Raw genomic sequence first — 15,552 nt, forward strand, 5'->3', positions numbered from 1 at the left:
ACCACTGTGGGGGGCCATCACAAAGTGTGGGGACTACTGGGGGGCCATAATACAGTGTGAGAGCTAATGGGAGGGCCATTATAAAATGTGTGGACTGCTGTGCATGGACCTCATAATGTGTGGTGTCTACTGTGACCGCTAATATAAAGTGAGTGACATTATACAGTATGGGGGCTACTGTGAGGACCAATAAACATTGTGGAGGCTACTGTGGGTAAAAAGGGCCCATGTGCAAGAACAGTATATGGGGCCTTTGCAGCCCAAGAGCTCCTAAAAATTCAAAATTGCACCTTCTTTAGAAGTAGAAATGGGCCCCTTTATCTCGTTGGCCCATGTGCGGCCACACAGGTTCCACTAATGATATGTCCACTTGTTAGGGACCCACTCACTTTTTGCCCCTCCCCCTGAGCTGAACCCCTAGCTAAGTCTCTACTGTAGGGCATAATAAAGAGACTGACTGTGCACTATGTGATTTAGCCCTCTCAAAACTGTTTCAATTGGCGTGGTCTTTCGAATTTCAGAAAATTAGACTTCAAGTCTACTCGGCGCAAATTGATTCAACTATCTCTACGTAACACTAAGCTTTACTCCTCAGTATATAATGGATCAAAAATGCAGACATCATTTTTTTAAATGTATTTCAAAAAAGTATCATCATTGATTCATGCTCTGAAAAATTCTATCAAGCTGCATATCAAGCTGACAAAATGCATTTCAAACATTAGAACTTAATCACAGACTAAAATCATTAAACATAAAAAATACTAACGAGTGTTAATTAATTAATCACATTACAAAGAGCACATTAATTAGTACTAATAAATTAATCACATACAGATGGCAAAGATAATTAGTGTACTACATCATTGAAATAAGAATGTATGTAACCTAGGGTTAGCAATTTCATGTTTATAGAAAAAAATGTATCTATATTAATTGTTAGGCACAATGCATTTGGTATAGTTTGCTACTCACTTTTCAAGGAAAAACATTACACAAATACATGTTTAACTTCTTTTAAAGGAGTTATGTTTCTATCAAGAGTTGCATACAGTATACACTTAGTAAAATTAAATTAATCAAAATAATGACACACCAAAATAAGTAATATATTGTGGAGCCAAACAAATCCCACAATTGTTGGAGGGCTTTTTCTAGAAATATTTTTTGTATGAATTATTCATATTTTTTATTAAAATGTGCCAGAGATGAATTGTACTACTTATGAAACTATAAGCCAGGAATTATTAGTGTACTCTGCCGTGTGAACTGTACATATCAAAGCTTTATTTGGAAAATATATCAAATTATATCCTATTTCAAAATGTATTTTTTTCAATTACATATAAGACAATGATCCCAAACACACAGGCAAGGAAACTCTCAATTGGTTCAAGAAAGATAAGAGAGCTGCTAGAATGGCCCAGTCAATCAGCTGACCTCAATTCAATAGAAAATTTATGGAACAAACTGAGATGCAGGATCCAGCCTACAACTATTACTCATCTACCCAACATCAATTACCAGAGAGTAGAGATGAGCGACTTTGCCTTTTTTTCAGGTAGAGTCGGGTTTCATGAAACCCGACTTTCGCAAAAGTCGGGTCGAACTAATTGGCCGACTATAGGGAAAAGTCGGAGGCCGACTTTAACACTAAACCCAATGTAAGTCAATGGGGAAGCAAAGTCGTCAGGGAGTGGAAGACAGTAAACACACCTACAGTGCCCATTTCAATGCCAAAAACATCAATTCTTATAACTGAAGCTTGTCAACCTTAATTTACTTCCTAATAATAGCTACGCATTGAAAACTAGGGGTTATTTGGCTAAAGTTGTGGGGGGGTTGGGCTGGCTCCAGGTTTTCGTGTGCCCTGGGCCAAAGAGTGTCAGTGTGCCCCTTTAACACATACCACAACTCATGATGCTCCGATACGCCACAGAAATATAGGTATAGTAGAATGACAAATACTTCACTGCTTACATGACATGACTGATCTATTTTAAATTGTACAATAGCTCAAAAAAGGACAGTATATTACTCCATACAGTATTATGGCCACCACATTGTGCGCCATACAGAATAATGAGCCCCATATGTTTCTCCATACCAAATAATTAGTCACATATAATGTTCCATACAGTATGTGATGAGCTCCACATAATGCTCCATATATAATGGGCCCCATTTGTAATGCTCCAGTGTATAATGTGCTCCTTAGATGCTGGTACAGTGTCTGATCTGCCCCATTTACATTGCTCCAGTACATGATGGGCCTCATGAATTCATGGATGATGCTCCAGTGTATGATGGGCTCCAATAATGCTCCATATATAATGGGCCCCATTTGTAATGCTCCAGTGTATAATGGGCCCCTTAGATGCTGCTCCAGTGTCTGATCTGCCCCATTTACATTGCTCCAGTAAATGATGGGCCCTATTTTTAATTAACCCAGGCATGGTATGTGAAAAGATCTCCATGGAGTAATCTGAGGTGTGTGCTTCCACATCCTTCACTTTTGGTGTGGGTGAAGGACACAAGGAAAGGGGTTGCTCCTGACAAGAAGCCTGCAGTTACGACTCAGTGCTTGCATTTTTACAACTTCAGAAGAGGAGGCGATAGAGCTGGAGGCTGTTTCAGCAATGTAAGCCACAAACAGTTCCGGATACTCTGGCTTTAAAAGCAGTCTACCTACTCCCAGAAAAGGGATCCTTACAGGCCTTCCAGAGCTACACCTTGATGCTGGCTCAACACCTCCTGCCTTAGCTGCTATAGTGTTTTTGGCACTACCAGCAGATGCACCACCACCACCATCAGTACCAGGTGGCCCTCCATGCCCACATCCGCGTCCTCTTCCACTATACTTCCTCATGCTTTGGAAAATGGACCCAAAATACCAGCAGATATATGGTACTGTGTCAGAAGCGTACAGCTCTATACAGTTTATGGATAACAGTAAATCTCCATGTATATTTCATGAGGCATACACAGACGCTCACAGGCTCAGTATGGATTACCCAATAAAATAACAAGTTGAAAAAGAGTACAGTATCACCAGATACAAGGTATATATAGTATAGTGTAAACATTCTGATTCTCCGTATACATTTCAGGAAGCAGACACAAACGCTCTCAGGCCCAGTATGGTTTACACAAGAATATGAAAAGCTGTAAATGGGTTAAGTAACACAAGCGTACATCTGTATACAGTGTTGGGGTAATCTTAAAGTTCCAAATATATTGCTGGAGTAGCAGACAGACGGTTACAGGCTCATTAAGGATTACACCAGAATCTAAATAGCTAAAAAGGTTACTGTATCAGAAGCATTCTGCTGTATACAGTGTTAACCAAATTGTAAATTTCGGTTTATATTTTCGTAGTCACCCTCAGACGCTCACTCACTTTGGTTTTGACCATAATAAAAAATGTTGTAAAAAACGTCCTGGATGACAAGATAGCAAATATATAATTTTTAGGGTACAATTGAAATCTCCGTATAAATAGTGCTGTAGTCACTCTCAGACGCTTACAGAGTATGGATTTGACCATAATGCTAAATGTCGAACAAAGGTACTGTATAAAAAGATACAAGCTGTATCGAGTATAGTGTAAAAATTTGTTTCTCCGATTCACCGTATATATAGAAGGCCTAACCCACACACGCTCACTTACTATGGATGATGTAGGGAAGGTGGACTGACAGACAAACCAGCCTGTAGTGAGAAGCAGAGGTGTAGCACAGTGTAGGTGTGAAACCGCTAAGATAAAGAGAAACGGTGCAGTGTTTTAGCTTACCCATTGGAGGGCAGTGGAGAGTGCAGGAGTGGGACTGAATTTCTGCCATTGGTCAGAGAAAATGTTATTTGATGGTGGGCGGAGTTACCAGAACTGGAAGTATAAAAGGCTTAGGGAAGGTTCTGGAAGAGTCAGTCAGCGAAGGGAGCACAGTAAAGAGGAAGTTCTGCTGAGGAAATAGAGACAGTGGAAAGGCTCCAGAGAGGATTGACAGTTGAGGCGGTCACGGGGGGCCCTCACACCGTCAAAGACACAGTATTGTACTATGAGGGGCCCTGTGGCATTGCCGTTAGCCATCAGTGGGCCCATCCAACTGTTCAGAGCAATGGCACTTGCCCGGGTGTGCCAAGTCTTGACCCCAACCATTGGGGGAGGGGTGGGCAGCCCAGTTAGGGAGGTTTAAAAATTGGCATATATTGATGTGTTGGATGGACATTCAGCTGCTGCAAAGGGCGTAATTGGGCAAGTCCGAGGAAGAGGAGGAAAAAACCGAGGCACTTTTCTGGTAACCTATGTGTCATAAGGGAAAGGTGGGACAAAATCCTTTGAAACCCATGCATGGTTCATTTTAATGAATGTTAGATCATCAACATTTTGGGTCGACAGACGGGTCCTTTTTTCTGTCAGGATTGATCCAGCAGCACTGAAGACTCTTTCCGATAACACACTAGCAGCAGGGCAAGCGAGCTCCTGTAAGGCATATTGTGCCAATTCAGGCCAGGCGTCCAGTTTAGAGGCCCAATAGTCAAAGGGGAATGACCTGTGAGGGAGAACATTGATATGGGAGGAAAAGTAGTTTGTAACCATAGTTGATAACTGCTGCCTCCTGTCACTTTTAATCGATGCAGTATTAGTAGTCGTGTGAGCGGTACTTGAGAAATCATTCCACAGCATGGTCATTAAACCCATCTCCAACACCACTTCTGCTGTGTGCACCACGAACACCTCTTCCATTGTGCCCGCTGCTGTGTGCTGGGAAAGCCTCAAACAAACGGTTTACCAGAGTTGCTTGTTTGTTTGCCAATATTATCTCTAGGTTCTCCTGTGGCATGATGTTGTATAATTTGCCTTTGTAGCGCGGATCGAGGATGCTGGCCAGCCAGTCGTCGTCATCCCTCATCATTTTGGCAATGCGGGGGTCCCTTTTTAGGATCCGCAAGGCATAATTGCACATGTGGGCCAATGTTCCAGGTGTCAATGATGCACTGCCTGTGGTGGGTGGAGGAGCAGTTTCTGGCAAATCCACATCCCTACAGTCACGCACAAACACTGTCCCTGCCCTTGGAATGCCAACATTTTCTCTTGCCCCCTGAGAAACATCCTCCTGCACAAAGTAATCATCCCCCTCATCCTCATCCTCCTCCTCCTCCTCCTCTTCCTCTTCTTCCTCCACCTCGTCCAGGACAGTTCCTTGACCAGACAATGGCTTACTGTCATCAAGGCTTCCCTCCTCCTCCTCCTCCGCTGCAGACGCCTGATCCTTAATGTGCGTCAAACTTTGCATGAGCAGATGCATAAGTGGGATGTTCATGCTTATGATGGCGTCGTCTGCGCTTACCAGCCATGTGCATTCCTCAAAACACTGAAGGACTTTACAGAGGTCTTTCAGCTTTGACCACTGCACACCCGACAATTCCATGTCTTCCCTCAAACTGCCTGCCCGTGTATCCTCCCACCAATGCATTACAGCCTGCCTCTGTTCGCACAGCCTCTCAACCATGTGCAGGATGGAGTTCCACCTTGTTGCAATGTCTATGATTAGGCGGTGCTTGGGGAGGTGGAGCAATCGCTGCACCTTCTGCATACGACTGGAGTGTACGGCCGTGCGATGGATGTGCGAGCACAGTCTTTGCACCTTATGGAGCAGGGATGTTAACTCCGGATAATTATTAAGGAAGGACTGCACCACCAGGTTCAAGGTGTGAGCCAGGCAAGGTATGTGTGTGAGTTTTGCACGGGCTATGGCTGCCACAAAATTACGGCCGTTATCACTGACTACCTTGCCTGCCTCGAGATGTAGACTGCCCAGCCATGACTGTTTGTTGCTGCAAGTAGTCGGCCAGTACCTCCGTGGTGTGTCTGTTGTCACCCAAAGACATCATCTTTAACACAGCCTGCTGACGCTTACCACTAGCTGTTCGATAGTGGGACACCTCGTGTGCAACACTGCCAGCTGCGGATGGAGTGCTCGTGCGACTGTGCTCTGTGGACGAGCTTTCGCTGATAGACAAGGAGGAGGAGGAGCGAAAGCCTACAGCCAACTGTTTCCTATACCGTGGGCTAGGCAGCACTGTTCCACCTCCGCTGTCCTCAGTGGAGCCTGCATCCACCACATTAACCCAGTGCACAGCGATGGACTTGTAACGTCCCTGTCCATGCCTACTGGTCCATGCATCCATTGTGAGGTGCACCTTTCCACTCACTGACTGTTTTAGTGCATGGACAATGCGGTCTTTCACATGCTGGTGGAGGGCAGGGTTGGCTTTTCAAGAAAAGAAGTGCTGACTGGGTAGGTCATAGTGTTGGACTGCATAGGCCATGAGGTCACGGAAAGCTTCACTTTCAACCAAACGGTAGGGCATATTCTCTAATGAGATTAGTTTGGCAATGTAGGCGTTCAAACACAGTGTACGTGGATGAGAGGATGAGTACTTTCTTGTCCTACTCAGAGTGTCTGGTAGGGTGAGCTGGACTGGAGAGCTGCATATGGGGGAAGTAGCGGTGGACCGGATGAAGCGAGAGGGGGTTGGTGATGGTATTGGTGGTGATGGCCTAGATTCAGTGTTGTGTTGCAAAACCATTGTGATTCCCTAAGTGCTTTGGTCTTGCGACGACACCTCCACGTTTAGTGCTGGTGGTGTGCTTAATGGTGGCGGTAGTCTTACAGTGGGGGTAGCGATGGAGAGTTGTTGGCTACCTTCAGTCGGAGCAGGTGCACATGTGCTACCTGAGGTTTTGTAGTCCGTCCACGCTTGCAAGTGCATGTTGTTTAAATGTCTAAGCAAGCAACTGGTATTCAAATTTATGAGTTGTTTACCTCGGTTAAAGGTCCTTCCGCACTTCTTACAGGTAACCTTTGCCTCATCAGTAGGATTTTGGACAAAGAAGTGCCACACTGCACTCTTCCTACTATGGTAAACATTTTCTGGCCTTGCACGCTGTGCTAAGTAGACCATCTGGTCAAGCTGTCCTGCAACTCTTTTAGTTTTTGTTCCACGTTTTAGGACAGCTACGGGTCTGCTAGATTACCACTGCTGCGATGTTAATGCCTGCTGCGGATCCTTCTCCTTATCTGAAATATTGCCAGCGCCACCCTCCACCCTCAATGGATGCCAATGCGGGTCCAGAACTGGGTCATCCATCACCTCCTCTTCAAAGTCATCTGCACCTTCCTCTTTACCTTCCTCTGTGTCACCGTGTAAGGTGGTAAAGTATGCGGGAAGGGGCACCTGGGTTTCATCAGGGTCAGATTCTGACTCAATAGTCTGCGAGGGCAATGGGGTGCTGTCAGTCAATGTACCAGCAGAATCATCTAGCAGTGGCTGTGCATCAGTGCACTCCATGTCAGATTCCTCTTGGACTGGGGAATTCAGGATTTGACAGGATAACCCAGGCATGGTATGTGAAAACAGCTCCATAGAGTAATCTGAAGTGTGGGCTGCCGCATCCTTAACTTTTGGTGGGGGTGAAGGACACAAGGAACAGGGTTTTTTATGACCAGAACTTTGCACTGACGACTCCGTGCTTGCAGGTTTCGACCATTCAGAAGAGAAGGCAATAGAGCTGGTGGCTGTTTCGGCAATGTATGCCAAAACCTGTTCCTGATGCTCCGGCTTTAAAAGCGGTATTCCTACTCCAAAAAAAGGCAACCTTACAGGCCTTCTTGAGCCAGAGGATGACGCAGGCTCAACACCTCCTGCCTTAGCTGCTATTGTTAGTCACAGACGCTCTCACAGTTTGTTTTGGACCGTTATCCAACAAGCAGATATACGGAACTGTATCAGAAGTGTACAGCTGTGTACGATTTATGTGCAACTAACAATCTCCGTATATGTATTTAGGGAGTGTCACACACACGCTGACTAGGCATAAAAGTGACTGTAATGCGAACGGCAGATATACAATACTGTTGGAGAATCGGACAGCTCTATACAATGTGTGTAAGGAAAATTGTCCAGCTCCATGCATTTGTATACGGACTGACACACGCTGTCTCTGTCTAGCTTTGACCGTGATCAAACAGCAGATATACGAAATTGTTTGAAAAACGGACACGACTCTAAGGTGAAGGTCTGGAAAAACGGAAAAACTCCTCGGCTTTTTTTTCCAGAGTCACACACAGGTAGCTTCTATTTGTCCGTGCTAGAAGGCGGTACATGGTAGTGTGTGAGGAGCGTACACCGCTGTACGGTGTGTGTATGTAAAATTGTCAAGCTTCGTGTATTTGTATACGGACTGACACACTCTGTCTAGTTTTGACCGTCATCAAACAGCAGATATATGAAACTGTTTGAAAAACGGACATGACTCTAAGGTGTAGGTCTGGAAAAATGGAAAAACTCCTAGTTTTTTTTTCCAGAGTCACACACAGGCAGCTTCTATTTGTCCTTGCTAGAAGACGGTACACGGTAGCGTGTGAGGAACGTACACCGCTGTACGGTGTGTGTATGTAAAATTGTCAAGCTCTGTGTATTTGTATACGGACTGACACACGCTGTCTCTGTCTAGTTTTGATCGTGATCAAACAGCAGATATACGAAACTGTTTGAAAAATGGACACGACTGATACTGAACTGTATCAGAAGTGTTCAGCTGTGTACTTTTTTTGTGTAACTAACAATCTCCGTATATGTATTTACTGAGTGTCACACACACACGCTGACTCTGTATAGATGTGACTGTAATGCGAACGGCAGATATTCAATACTGTTTGAGAATCAGACAGCTCTATATGGTGTCTGTATGGAAAATTGTCAATCTCCAACTATTTGTATACGGACTGACACATGCTGTCTCTGTCTAGTTTTGACTGTTATCAAACAGCAGATATACAAAACAGTTTGAAAAGCGGACATCTGTCTAAGGTGTAGGTCTGGAAAAATGGAAAAACTCCTTGGGTTTTTTTTCCAGAGTCACACACAGGTAGCTTCTATTTGTCCGTGCTAGAAGGCGGTACACGGTAGTGTGTGAGGAGCGTACACCGCTGTACGGTATGTGTATGTAAAATTGTCAAGCTCCGTGTATTTGTATACAGACCCTGTCTGTCTAGTTTTGACCGTCATCAAACAGCAGATATACGAAACTGTTTGAAAAACGGACACGACTCTAAGGTGTAGGTCTGGAAAAACGGAAAAACTCCTCAGCTTTTTTTTCCAGAGTCACACACAGGTAGCTTATATTTGTCCGTGCTAGAAGGCGGTACACGGTAGAGTGTGAGGAGTGTACACCACTGTACGGTGTGTGTATGTAAAATTGTCAAGCTCCGTGTATTTGTATTCGGACTAACACACACTGTCTCTGTCTAGTTTTGACCGTGATCAAACAGCAGATATACAAAACTGTTTGAAAAACGGACACGACTCTAAGGTGTAGGTCTGGAAAAACGGACAAACTCCTCGGCTTTTTCTTCCAGAGTCGCACCCAGATAGTTTCTATTTGTCCGTGATACCAGCCGGTACACGGTAGTGTGTGAGGAGTGTACACCGCTAGACGGTGTCTGTATGGAAACTTGTCAAGCTCCGTGTATTTGTATATGGACTGACACACGCTGTCTCTGTCTAGTTTTGACTGTAGTCAAACAGCAGACATAAGAAACTGTTTGAAAAACGGACACAACTCTAAGGTGTAGGTCTGGAAAAACAGACAAACTCCTCGACTTTTTCTTCCAGAGTCACACCCAGATAGCTTCTATTTGTCCGTAATACCAGCCAGTACATGGTAGTGTGTGAGGAGCGTACACCGCTAGACGGTGTGTGAAAAAATGAACGCTCAGTAACTCACCAGGACAAAATAATAAAATTTGGAGTGCTTTGAAAAAAGCAGTTTGAACAGCAGTGTGCACACAGCAATGCAGCTAGCAGGTAGCCTTAAAAGGCAGCCTAATCACCACCAGCGCTGCTGCACACAACAAAAATCCTCTCCTTTCACTGCACACTAACTGTACAGTGAAAAGCACTATCAGCAGAAGCTGTTATTTTTTTCTTCTTCCCTGCCTAACGCTCTCCCTGTCCAGAATCAGCAGCAGCACCTCTCCCTATTGTAAGATTGGCAGAAGTAAGATGGCGGTCGGTGTTCACAGCCTTTTATACCCACTGTGACGCCACACAAAGCCAGCCAATCACTTCAATGCCCTTCTCTAAGATGGTGCTGACCGCTGCGCATGTCATCGCGTTGCCCACAGTGTGCGTCCTCCATCATTGGGTGAGAAATGGCGCTGAAAGCATCATTTGAAACGCGACTATGGCACGCTGATCGGCGACCTCACGGCCGACCTCACGCTAGGGTCGGGTTTCGATCGGCGAAAGTCGGCGATTTTTGAATCTGACCGACCTGTTTCGCTCAACTCTACCAGAGAGTGTTTTATGCTCGGCAGAAGATAAGAGTAAAAGATTCATGTTTCAAGCTAGGTATAAAAGATGTTTGTGAGAAATTGGATGCCAAAGATGCACATAATCTAGAAGATAGGCTCCAAAAAATTTCAAAGTGAGATGTCCTCTATTGTATGACGTTAGTAACAGAAGAAATGTTTTGGTCCTGTCAATAAGGCCTGTATATGTTTGAGCAAATGCTCCGAACAATTTCAAAGTCACATATCCCCTACTGTATGACGTCAGTAACAGAAGAATCTTTTTGGGGTTGTCGATATGGCCTATATAACATTTTGAGATGATCCAAACAATTTAAAAGTGACATGATCCCTTCTGTATGATGTTAGTAACAGAGGAATATTTGGGGTCGGGAATGGGAATTTACAACAAGATCAATAACAGGGCGGCTATGGGAAGTACAAGATCCAGGATCCAGCCTACATCTATTACTCATCTACCCAACACCAATTACCTGAGAGTGTTTGATACTCATCAGAAGATAGCTTTAACAGATGCATGCCTCAAGCTAGGTATAAAAGATGCCTGTGAGAAATTGGATGCCAAAGATGCACGTAATCTAGACGATAGGCTCAAAACAATTTCAAACTCAGATCTCGGCTGCTGTATCACATTTGTAAAAAAAAATAAAACAAATTATTTTTAATGTGCAACAGCTCTGAACATAGAACAATTTCAACGCCACTAAATGAAAAGGTTGGATATAGTGGGCTGTATTTATCAACAGAAAAAAGTACTGTATTTTTCGCTTTATAAGACGCTCCGGATAATAAGACGCACCCCAAATTTTGAGGAGAAAAATTAGAAAAAAATATTTTTTAATAAAATGGTGGTGCCTCTTATAATCCTTGCCTCTTATTGCTTACCGGGTTGGTGGTTGCGGTGTAGCAGGGTCCCAGGCTCGCTGCTGGAGGAGGCAGGCGTGGAGTGATGCTGCAGGCCGCATTCAAGGATGAGGGGGGCTCCGATATGTGCCGTTGCTGCTGCTGCAGGTTCTTCTGCTGCTGCCGGGTTTCTCCGCTTGTCCGGCGGTTGCTGGCTGGTGCTGCGGGTGTCTCCCGTGCCCAGCGGTGCGGTGTTGTATGCTCGTTGATTCCCAGGGCTCTGCCAACATTGTGCGACAGGCCGGAGCCCCGACATTTCCTCGGTTTCCTGAGTGCGCGCGCTGTGGTGCCGGTAAAAAAAAATGGCCGCGGTGCGTGTGCAGATGGGATCTCGAGACCCAGTTCTCGAGAGATGAGATCTGAAATCTCATCTCTCGAGAGCTGGGTCCCGAGATCCCATCTGCGCTCGCGTGGCGGCATTTGCATCTTCTTTACTGGCAACACCACACGCACACAGGGAACCCAGGGAAAATGGCCACCGGCGCGTGCGCAGAAGGGATCTCGGGACCCAGCTCTCGAGAGATGAGATTTTTTTACCGGAACACAGGAAACCAAGGAAATGCCGGGGCTCTGGCCTGTAGCACATTGTCGGCAGAGCCCGGGCATCGATGGGCACACAACGCGGCACCGGAGACACCCGCAGCACCGGCCAGCAACCGCCGGACGCCCCCAATCACAGCCTAGTTAAGGCATGTCCGCTTTGTAAGACGCACCCCCGTTTTCCTCCCAAATTTGGGGGGAAAAAGTGCGTCTTACAAAGCGGAAAATGCGGTAAATATTTTAATGTTCTTGAGGTCTGCAGACAGCTTCATCTCATCGCCACAAAATGACAAATGTGGGATATGGCAGGCTGTTTCACATTTAGCAAGAGAAAAATTAGAATTTTTTACAATGCGTGTTAGGTCTGCAGACAGGTTCATATCACTGCCACAACATAACAAAATGAGATACGGAGGGCTGTATCACATTCAGAAAAAGAAAATATTATAGCTTTTTTAATGTGTGTTAAGTCTGTCTGCACACATGTTCATATCACCGCCACAATTATAATTATAATTATAACTTGGGATACAGAAAGCTGTTTCACATTTGGCTAGTGAAAAAATATTAATTAGGCTGCTATACTCGTGTATGCAGCACAATAGAAGCAGTGCACAACACGTGCCCTCCTAGCTTTCTAGGTGGACCTCAGTATGGCCAAAAAAAGAAAAAAAGTGCTGGAAGGTAAATTTGCTGTTAGCAGTGCCAGCATCAGGAGTAGCCCCTCTGCACTGTTACTGTGTCAAAATGGCGCTAAAGCAAAATGTCCACTATTTAAATGGAGAGGGACATGTGATTTCAGCAGCCAATAACACAAGCCATTGTGGGTGTTTCCTGCACCCTGATTGGCTAGCTGCAATGTGCACACATAAAGTTAGGGAAAAAAATGACTGCTTACAAGAACACCGCGCCTCTGAGCTCTGCAAACTCCCTCCCCTCATCAAACACGTGCCAAGCGCTCATGATACACCACCATTATTGATTCTAAAGTGCTGAAAATAATTTTGTAGCAACGCAAATATTTTCCCTCACTTTTACCTAATGTTACCGATATTTACCGATTTTATAAAATTTTGCTCGGGTTTCCTATCACGAATTTGTGCTGAATTTATGTTCAGCGATCGTTTTCCGAGCAAATTTACTCATCGCTAATCATGAGCACATTCGCCCATCTCTATTCATGACTTATGATGTATATTTACATCATATGTCATGTCCCTGACTTGATGCAGGCTCTCCAGCTGTCATGTTCCATTAATAGCCATGGGTGGAGCAGACTTCCACCCAGTTGTTCACCAGTTAAATCCTACTCAATCAATCAATCAAATTTATTATCGCCAAGTACATATTACATATATACAAGGAATTCTTTGTGGCAAAGAGGCAACATAATATATAACAACAGATACAACAAGTAATATCTAACAAGACAGATACAGTATATAGTCTACACATGACGATTTTATTGTTGAACAGAGAGTGGATAGAAGCTGTTCATATGGCGGTTGGTGCTGCATTTGGGGACTCTGAAGCGACGTCATGAAGGGAGTAGTTGGAATGAGGAGTGTCCCGGGTGAGAGGGATCGGATGAAATTTTCAATGCATGGGATCGAATACTCTTATCATAAAGATCCTGGATTTTAGGCAGGGGGGAACCTATAATTCTCTCTGCTGTTCTGAAAGTCCTTTGTAAGCGGAGTTTGTCATGTGCAGTGGCTCCCCCATACCAGACTATCAGAGAGGAACAAATCACAGATCTGATGACAGCATTAAAGAATAAGATCAGCAGATTCTTAGACAAACCATATCTTTTCAGCTGACGCAGGAAGAACATCCTCTGTTGTGCTTTTCTTATAACAGCATCCACGTTTTTCCCCCATTTAAGATCATGAGAGATGATAACACCAAGGAATTTGGTCTCTGTGACCCTAAGAACCACTTCGTCATGGATGTAGATTGGAAGTATCTCATGTTGATCTTTCCTAAAATCCACAACCATCTCAGCAGTTTTTTTAGTGTTGAGTACAAGATTATTGGCTTTACACCAGTCACATATTCTTTCCACCTCACTCCGATACAAGTCTTCAGCATTTCCCCTGATGAGACCAATCATTGTCATATCATCGGCAAATTTCAAGATTTTTACTGAGTCTGCTGAAGAGATGCAATCATTCGTATAGAGAGAAAACAGTAACGGGGACAAAACACACCCCTGAGGTGCCCCGATGTTTGTGACCAAGGTGTCCGAAGTGAATGGTCCAACTTTTACACTCTGTATCCTGGCTGTCAGGAAGTTATAAATCCACAAGCATAAGTTGAGAGGGACTCCAAGAGCTACCATTTTCTTATGAAGTAAATTCGGATCAATGGTATTGAACGCTGAGCTAAAGTCCATGAAAACAATCCGGACATATGAGTGCAGTTCATCTGTATGATCCAAAATGTACTTCAGTGCCAGATTGACAGTGTCGTTTGCCGAACGATTCTCCTTATAGGGAAACTGAAGCGGGTCCCATAGCTTCTGCGTGAATTTTATCAGGTGGGACATCATAATTCTTTCGAAGACTTTCATAGCTACAGATGTGAGTGCTACTGGTCTATAGTCGTTCAACTCAGAGGATCCCACTTTCTTGGGGACAGGGATAATTGTGGAATTTTTCCAATACTGAGGTACAACGCACTCTTTCAGTGACACATTGTATATATTTGTCAGTATAGGGGCAAGCTGGGTAGCACATACTTTCAGACACATTGGAGATACACCATCAGGGCCAGGTGCCTTTTTGACCTTAAGTCCCTTCAGGATGCGTATCACCTCTGCCTCGGAGATCACTACTTGGGTGTTGCACAATGAATGATCTTTATATGAACAGACTGAGGAGCTTAGAGATGAATAGCCACTGTGTGTAGAGCTTGCCTCAAATCTGCAGTAGAATTCATTTAACTCTGCTGACAGACTTCTGCTGGGGTTCACTATAGTGGGGTGGCTTTTATAATTGGTGACCTCTCTTAATCCTCTCCATGCAGATCTAGTATCTTTTGATGAGAACATTTCCTCCAGAATCTTTGCATACTCGTGTTTGGCTAACTTGATCTCTTTAGATAGCGAGTTCCTAAGTTTCTTGAATTCAGTAATATCGCCTGCTTTATAAGCCTCCTCTTTCCTCTTACGGATCAACCTGACTTTATTTGTAAACCACGGCTTGTTGTTTCCCCGAAAGTGGACAGATTTGGATGGAATAAACGTGTCTTCACAAAAACGGATATATGAGGACACTGCATCAACCCATTCATCCAGACCCGAGCATGTTTCCAGGAATACCTCCCAGTCCGTGCATTCAAAGCATGCTTGTAGTTGCAATTTTGCCTCCTCAGACCATGTCTTCTTTGTATAAACTGTAGGTTTGGATGTTTTCAACCTTTGCCTGTAGGCTGGAATTAAATAAATTAGACAATGATCTGAAAAGCCCACTGCTGCTCTCCTCACTGCCCTGTAGGCCCCTTTTATGACTGTATAGCAGTGATCAAGCGTATTGTTCTCTCTCGTGAAGCAGTTTATATGTTGAGTAAATTTGGGGAGATCCAGGTTGAGTTTTCCTTTGTTAAAGTCCCCCATTACGATCACAAATGCTTCTGGAGATCCTTTCTCCCATTCTGATATTTTGCAAGCTAATTCACCAATAGCAGCTTTAACAGATGCTTGAGGGGGAATATATACTGCAACCATTAT

This window comes from Dendrobates tinctorius, unplaced genomic scaffold (genome assembly GCF_039654945.1).
Source record: "Dendrobates tinctorius isolate UK_male_01 unplaced genomic scaffold, ASM3965494v1 ptg000115l, whole genome shotgun sequence".
Classification (NCBI taxonomy): domain Eukaryota; kingdom Metazoa; phylum Chordata; class Amphibia; order Anura; family Dendrobatidae; genus Dendrobates; species Dendrobates tinctorius.